This window comes from Microcebus murinus, chromosome 18 (assembly GCF_040939455.1).
Source record: "Microcebus murinus isolate Inina chromosome 18, M.murinus_Inina_mat1.0, whole genome shotgun sequence".
Taxonomy (NCBI): domain Eukaryota; kingdom Metazoa; phylum Chordata; class Mammalia; order Primates; family Cheirogaleidae; genus Microcebus; species Microcebus murinus.
The window spans coordinates 57,563,214-57,570,814 of NC_134121.1; the positions used below are offsets into that span (position 1 = coordinate 57,563,214).

At 51.7% G+C, this 7,601-nt stretch overlaps 1 non-coding gene across 1 annotated transcript; it reads left to right on the forward strand.

Moving 5' to 3' along the window:
* The first annotated feature begins 5,427 nt into the window (after window positions 1–5,427).
* LOC142862238 (U5 spliceosomal RNA) lies at window positions 5,428–5,548 on the forward strand. Its single transcript, XR_012913314.1, has one exon. It is a non-coding gene; the product is annotated as a U5 spliceosomal RNA (small nuclear RNA).
* The last annotated feature ends 2,053 nt before the right edge of the window (window positions 5,549–7,601 follow it).

The following is a 7,601-nucleotide window of genomic DNA, read 5'->3' on the forward strand; positions in this document are numbered from 1 at the left end:
AAAGCTATAATAGTCAAGACAGTGCGGCACTAACATAAGGGTGGACAAACAGATCAATGGAACAGGATGGAGAGCCCAGAAATAGTCCCGGACTCAGATGGACTTCTGATTTCTGATGGAGGAGACACACGGCACTGGGACCACTGGGTGTCCTCGTGGAAAACGGAAACCTAGATCCTGTATCTCAGCATATGCACGTCGTGGACTAAAGACCTAAATAATAGTTCAAACCACAACACTTTCAAGAGGAATGCATAGGAAAATATCTTCCCAATGTGGGGACTGACAAAGGTTTCTTAGGCAAGATATGGAGCCTAAAAGAAACTAAAAGAAAAAATAGACATATTGGACTTAATCAAAATTTAAAATTTCTGCTCATCAAAAATAAGTAGGGGAGCAGAAAAGGTCTATTAGTTTCCTACTGCTGCTGGAGGAAACCAACACAAACTTAGTGGCCTAAAACCACATGAATTCTGGAAGTCGGAAGTCAGGGATCAGTTTCTCGGCTGAAGTCAAGGTTTGGGCAGGGCTGGCTCGTCTGCAGGGAGGATTCCAGGGGGGGTTCAGTTTCCTGCCTACACTCCCTGGCTCACGGCTCCATCCCTCAATCCTCAAAGGCACCATTTCAGTCTCCCTGCCCCTCACCATGTAGCCTTCCTCTCTGACACCAATGCTTCTGCTTCTCTTTTACAAGGATGCCTGGGATCACATCAGGCCCACGGGGACAGTCCCGGATAATCCCCATCACAACATCCTGTACTTAATTAAATCTGCAATGTCCCTTTTGTCTTGTAAGGTAACATTCACAGGGTTTGGGGATTAAGACCGTGCACGGCCGGCCAGGAGCGGTGGCTCACGCCTGTAATCCTAGCACTCTGGGAGGCCGAGGTGGGCGGATCGCTCGAGGTCAGGAGTTCGAAACCAGCCTGAGCAAGAGCAAGACCCCCGTCTCTACTATAAATAGAAAGAAATTAATTGGACAACTAATATATAGGAAAAATTAGCCGGGCATGGTGGCACATGCCTGTAGTCCCAGCTACTCGGGAGGCTGAGGCAGGAGGATCGCTTGAGCCCAGGAGTTTGAGGTTGCTGTGAGCTAGGCTGACGCCACAGCACTCACTCTAGCCTGGGCAACAAAGCAAGACTCTGTCTCAAAAAAAAAAAAAAAAAAAGATTATCTTTTTTCCTTCCATATGTATTTCCTATTTTTCTCTTCCATGAGGTTCTAGAACCAGTTATTATAGCCAAGATGTTTCTGTGTCTCTTTTTATTCATACTTCGTCCTCAGTGGTCGGATGAGGGCTTGAGTCCGCCGGCAGTCGGGCGGCCCGTGTTAACTGAGGCCGCAGCTGGGCCCCGAAGCCATCTTGGCCACCTGTCCTTGTGTGCTCTGGACTCCTGCTCTCTCGGGGCCTTCTGTAGTTGACCTCTCTGGCCTCAGTCACAAGAGCTCTGTTCTCTTAGCAGAGGCTGTTCCAGCTAATGGCAGGGAGGCCTAGCCAACCTCATTTTCCCCATCTTCAGCCCCTGCCAGGGCCCTTTTCCCTTCCCCCACACGTCTGCCCCAGACACTCACGCACACCCGTCTAGTAGCGAGGCCCGAGTTTGCATTTGAGGGTTTGTTGCTCGCCCATCTGTGCTTTGAGTTGAGGCTGGGGAACGAGGTCTTCTCCCCACCGGCTACTTTTCTCAGGCTACAAAAGTGTTCGGAAGAGCAACTTGATGGCCAGACAGCATCTGAGAAATGACTTTTACCCCTTACTCAGAGCAAAATGCTTTGAATTTTGTTCAGATGAGATTTTTGAACAGATTTAAACAGGTTTCATCACAGGAGTCAGCAAGCACCTCATGGAAGACCCACAGCCGTCCCCAGCCTCAGCCGTTTGCTCATGTAACGGAGTTCTGTCTGCACCGTTTCCGGTACAAGGAGAGCTGCAAGCAGTGCAAGAAATTCTTGGAGCTCACCTGGTCGTGGGGTTTGAACATGATATTGAGACACAATTTTGTCCATATGAGATCAACTGCCAATCGCTACAAACAGATGATTCAGTAGGGAAGTGAGATCAATATTTGTACAGAGGCCCGGGCGCGGTGGCTCACGCTTGTAATCCTGGCACTCTGGGAGGCTGAGGCGGGAGGATCGCTTGAGGCCAGAGTTTGAGATCAGCCTCAGCAACATGTGACACCTGTCTCTACAGAAACTAGAAATAATTAGCCAGGTGTGGTGGCGCATGCCATATGCCTGTAGTCTCAGCTACTTGGGAGGCTGAGGTGGGAGGATCACTTGAGCCCAGGAGTTTGAGGTTGCTGTGAGCTATGATGTCACCACTGCACTCTACCCGGGGTGACAGAGTGAGACTCTGTCTCCAAAAAAATAATTGTGTAGAGAAATCAGTACCTCCTCATAGACAAACAACAGCCAGTTAGAATATGTGATGGGAGAGAAGATCTGATTTAAAATATCAACAAAGCCGATAAAATATCTGGGAACAAACATCACAAGCAACGTACAAAACCCCCACGAGGGAAACTTTGGAACATTCCCAACGGACATGAAACGGGAAAGACATGCTGTGTTCTTGGATAGGGACACCAGCATTATAAAAACGTCAGTTCTTCTTATGGTAGTTTATAAATTTAACATGATCCAAATAAAAACACCAAGAGGCCTCTTTTTTCTGGAAGGAGACAAGCCGATTCTAAAGTTTACATTGAAAACATAAACAAGCGAGAAGAGCCAGGAAATTCTGAGCAGAGCAAGGGAAGAGGAATGGCCCGAGCTGATAGCAGGACCTGCTCTGGGCTCAGGGACGTGTGGCCTGGGACAGGCTGGCAGAGCGAGGGAGCAGGGAGCCCAGAAAAGGCCCCAGCACACGGACACTCGGGGTTTAGAACGCGTCCCCTCAAATCACAGGCTGACAGTGGATCTTCTCATACATCCTGTCTGGACAGCCACGTAGCCCTCTGGAAAAAGGACACCTGGGTCCAAAGCTCACACGGATCACCAGGGTACCCTGCGAATGGATAAAGATTGAAAAGTAAAAAAAGAAAAGAACAGAAATTATGGATGAATTCTTTTGCCCTTGCTAAGAACAAGAGGCCAGCTAACCTCCGATGGCCTTCCCAGGTGTGGGCGCTGGCATTGCCTAAGCCACCTCATGCTGGTTACTAGAGAGACGTCATCCTGTGTCATCTAATCAGCCATAATCAGTTTCTTTGCTCAAACTCAATTTCTGGAACTGAGGTTTACACAGGTAACTTGTTCAAGATTCCTGAGCCAGTTACTCCAAAAGCACAGGAGGGGGCCGGGCAGGGTGGCTCACGCCTGTAATCCTAGCACTCTGGGAGGCTGAGGTGGGTGGATCGCTCAGGGTCAGGAGTTCGAAACCAGCCTGAGCAAGAGCGAGACCCCGTCTCTACTATAAATAGAAAGAAATTAGGCCGGGCGCAGTGGCTCACGCCTGTAATCCTAGCTCTTGGGAGGCCGAGGCGGGCGGATTGCTCAAGGTCAGGAGTTCAAAACCAGCCTGAGCAAGAGCGAGACCCTGTCTCTACTATAAATAGAAAGAAATTAATTGGCCAACTGATATATATATATAAAAAATTAGCCGGGCATGGTGGCTCATGCCTGTAGTCCCAGCTACTCGGGAGGCTGAGGCAGAAGGATCGCTCAAGCCCAGGAGTTTGAGGTTGCTGTGAGCTAGGCTGACGCCACGGCACTCACTCTAGCCTGGACAACAAAGCGAGACTCTGTCTCAAAAAAAAAAAAAAAAAAAAAAATAGAAAGAAATTAATTGGCCAACTAATATATATATACAAAAAATTAGCCGGGCATGGTGGCACATGCCTATAGTCCCAGCTACTCAGGAGGCTGAGGCAGGAGGATCTCTTGAGCCCAGGAGTTTGAGGTTGCTGTGAGCTAGGCTGACGCCACGGCACTCACTCTAGCCTGGGCAACAGAGTGAGACTTCCTCTCTCTCAAAAAAAAAAAAAAAAAAAAGGCACAGGAGGCCACCCGTCCAAGGCCACCCTGGAGTCTGGGGTGCTGACCCCTGCTCCCCCCACCAGCAGCACAGTCCTGAGGCTGGCAACGGGTGGGTGGGGGTCCGGGAGGGTGGGAGGGCGCAGTGGGCAGCTCCCAGCTGGGCAAAGGCACTGCAGACACGTGCACGGAGGAGGGGCGGGCGGTTCACGGTTCGGGGTTGGAGCGAGCAGGGAGTTCACTAGACTGTTCTGGAAAGGGCTCTCGGGGGACGTGGGGTCTGCAGAGTCCGTTCGCGTCAGGTTGGGGCTAAGGAGGGGCTGAGGGTTAGTCAGAGAGGACACTGGCTGGGCGCAGAGGTGGCAAGCTGGGACCCGAGAGGAAGATAGATGCTGGCCAAAGCCGAGGACTCTGAGGGACTTGGTGGCCGACGTCTTGGAGAATTGGACCCAGTGCAGACTGTAAACGGCTCGAATGTAAGTGGAATCAGTGCCTGTCGTGGGCCGCACCTGACAGTTGCAGAACACAAGCATATCTAATCCCATCAGATCCTCAGACCAACCTGGCGACATTCTTGTTGGTTTGATTTTTAAACAGATGGAGGAAGGGGGTCAGAGATTAAGGGCCCTGGTCACAGGGTCAGGAGTGCAGCCCCTCGCCCCAGGCCTCCAATCTCCCGCAAGATCCTCCAATCTCCCGCAAGATCAGAAGGGTGGACTTCGCCCTCTCTGGGTCTGCTGGGGACAGAGACAGGGTAGAGGGTGGAGACGCAGGGGGAGACTGCTGTGACAACCCCACCGCAATCCCCGGGGAGCCGGGGCCTGGGCCGGGTGGGCACCAGGGAGTGTCCTCGCAGCAGAGTCCCCGTGAGGCGAGGTCCTGTTCGCTTGCTGCCCGTTGGCCTCTTCTCAGCTTCTTTGTGGCCTCCTGTCCCCGAGCCTGGTGCTCAGGGCTGGGCTTGCTCATGGGAGGGAGCACGTGAGGCCCCACCCTGGCCGTGGCTCCAGGGCCACAGATGTACCAGCAGCCCCTGGACCCGGAGCCCTGCTGCTTCCCAGCTGCTCGCCCTCCCTCAGGCACCTCCCGTTCAACCTGAGGGCCCTTCCTCCCCCTGCCACTCTTCCTGCCGGTTCCCACCCCACCAGCAGCCCCTCAGACCCCGCTGCTCAAGCCGGACCCCTCCTACCCTTTCCCTCTCGGGCCTGGCGACCTCGCCCTCCTAACCACGGCTCAGCTGCGCCGGCTTCTCTTTGCCCCCTCTGCCACCCCCGTCAGGACGGCTGACTGGGGAGTCCCTCACGTTGCCTCCTTCCCGACTGTTCCAGCCATGCGGGTCCTGCCTGCTCCTCTGCCTAAAACCCTTTCAGCTCCCAGTGAGTAAGGCAGGGTTAACAAAACCAAGCCAAACCCCTTTCACGATATGTCCACATAAAACCTTATACACGACACTCTGGTTTCTCTTCAGATCATTTAAGTCTGTTGCCTTTTACAAAAGATTTCCATGGATAAGAAGAACGATTCTGAGTCTTAAAAAATATTTTTAGGGACAGGATCTGGTTACGTTGCCCAGGCTGAACTTGAGCTCCTGGCCTCGAGCGATCCTCCTGCCTCAGCCTCCTAGGTAGTTGTGATTACAGGCGTGTGCCACCATGCCTGGCTAATTTTTTCTATATATTTTTAGTTGCCTGGCTAATTTTTTCTATATATTTTTAGTTGCCTGGCTATTTTTTTCTATATATTTTTAGTTGCCTGGCTAATTTCTTTCTATTTTTAGTAGAGACAGGGTCTCACTATTGCTCAGGCTGGTCTCGAACTCCTGAGCTCAAGCCATCCTCCCACCTTGGCCTCCCAGAGTACTAGGATTACAGGCAGGTGCTACCACGCCCGGCTTAATTCTGAGTCTTAACTCAAATATTTTGGGGCCCTGAATCTGCATACCTATGAACAGTTAAAGAAAAGAAAAATTTTAAAACAAGCAAAAAAACCTTGTACACCAATGCCCAGAGGAGCGCTATTCGTAGTAACCGGAGCAGGAACAACCCAGGTGGCTGTCAGCTGATGAAGGACAGACGGAGTGTGCTCGACCCTTACGACGGAATGTTACTCATCACAGAAAGGAGTGAAGTACTGACAAGTGCTGCCGCACGGATGAAACTTGAAAACATACTAAATGGAAGACACATTAAGGCCACATGTTGCATGATTTGTTTTAAATGAAATGTCCAGAGTGGGCAAATCCACAGAGGCAGGAAGTAGACTGGTGTTTGCCCCGAGCAGGGCAGGGTTGGGGAAAAAGGGGAGTGACTGCCAGTGGGTACATGGTTTCTTCTGGGGTGATGACAATGTTCTAAAATTGATCGCAGTGATGATTTCATAACTGCCAATAATATTAAAAACCATTGAATTATATATATATATATATATTTGAGACAGTCTCACTCTGTCACCCAGGCTGGAGTGCAGTGGAGTCATCATAGCTCACTGTAACCTCCAACTCCTGGGTTCAAGAGATCCTCCTGCCTCGGCCTCCTGAGTAGCTGGGACTACAGAATCATGGCACCACACCCAGCTCAGCTTTTCTCTTTTTGTAGAGACAGGGTTTCCCCGTGTTGCTCAGGCTTGAAGGGTACACTTTAAACAGGTATGATATGTTATGATATGTTCATAGTATCTCCACAAAACTGTCCTTAAAGACAAACAAACCCTTCAGGGTGCCCATTTCTAGCTCCTTCCTGTGGCTTCCAGGGCCCTGCCTGGTCCAGCCTCCACTTCCTGCTCGTGCACCAGCTTCTCCTTGGGCCCTGTGTCCCCCCTTCCTCTCGACACTCGGCCTTTCTGGAACTTGGAGCGTTGTCTCGCCTCCTTGCCTGGAAGACACTCCTTCCCGCCACTGAGAAACCGTCCTGTTCAGCTTTCAGCTCTCGGTTGAAGCACAGCTGTCGGGTCTTCCTCAACCACTGGACAGGTGGAACCGCTGCTGGATGTCCCCCCATCGCACGCGCCTTCTCACGCCACTCGTCCCATCCCCAGGTCTGCTGCAAGGCGGGAGAACGCCCGCACCATGAGCCTTGCTGCTCGCTCCTAGCGTAGCGTCTGGGATGTACAGCTTTTTTTTTTTTTTGGAGGCAGGGTCTCACTCTGTCACCTAGTTAGAGTGTCCTGGCATCATCGTAGCTCACTGCAACCTCAAACTCCTGGGCTCAAGTGATCCTCCTGCCTCAGCCTCCCCAGTAGCTGGGGCCACAGGTGAGCACCAGCACACCCGGCTAACTTTCCTATTTTTGTCGAGATGGGGTCTCACTCTTGCTCAGGCTGGTCTGAAACTTCTGGCCTCAAGCGATCCCCCACCTCAGGCTCCCAGGGCGCTAGGATTACAGGCATGAGCCACCGCGCCCCGCCTGGAACATATTACTCGTAAATTGCACGATTAAATACTACGGTGCATCCCGTGCGTTTCAGGCGCTGTTCCAGGGAAGCAGCAGAGTCCGAGGTCCTGCCCCAAGGCGCTTGCTCTCTAGTGGGGGGACGAGGAGAAAGCACACGCACAGCAGGAAACCTGTGAGGTAGTGAGAGGGACTATGGAGAAAAAAAAGCAGGGAAGGAATAGAAAGTGTGGAGA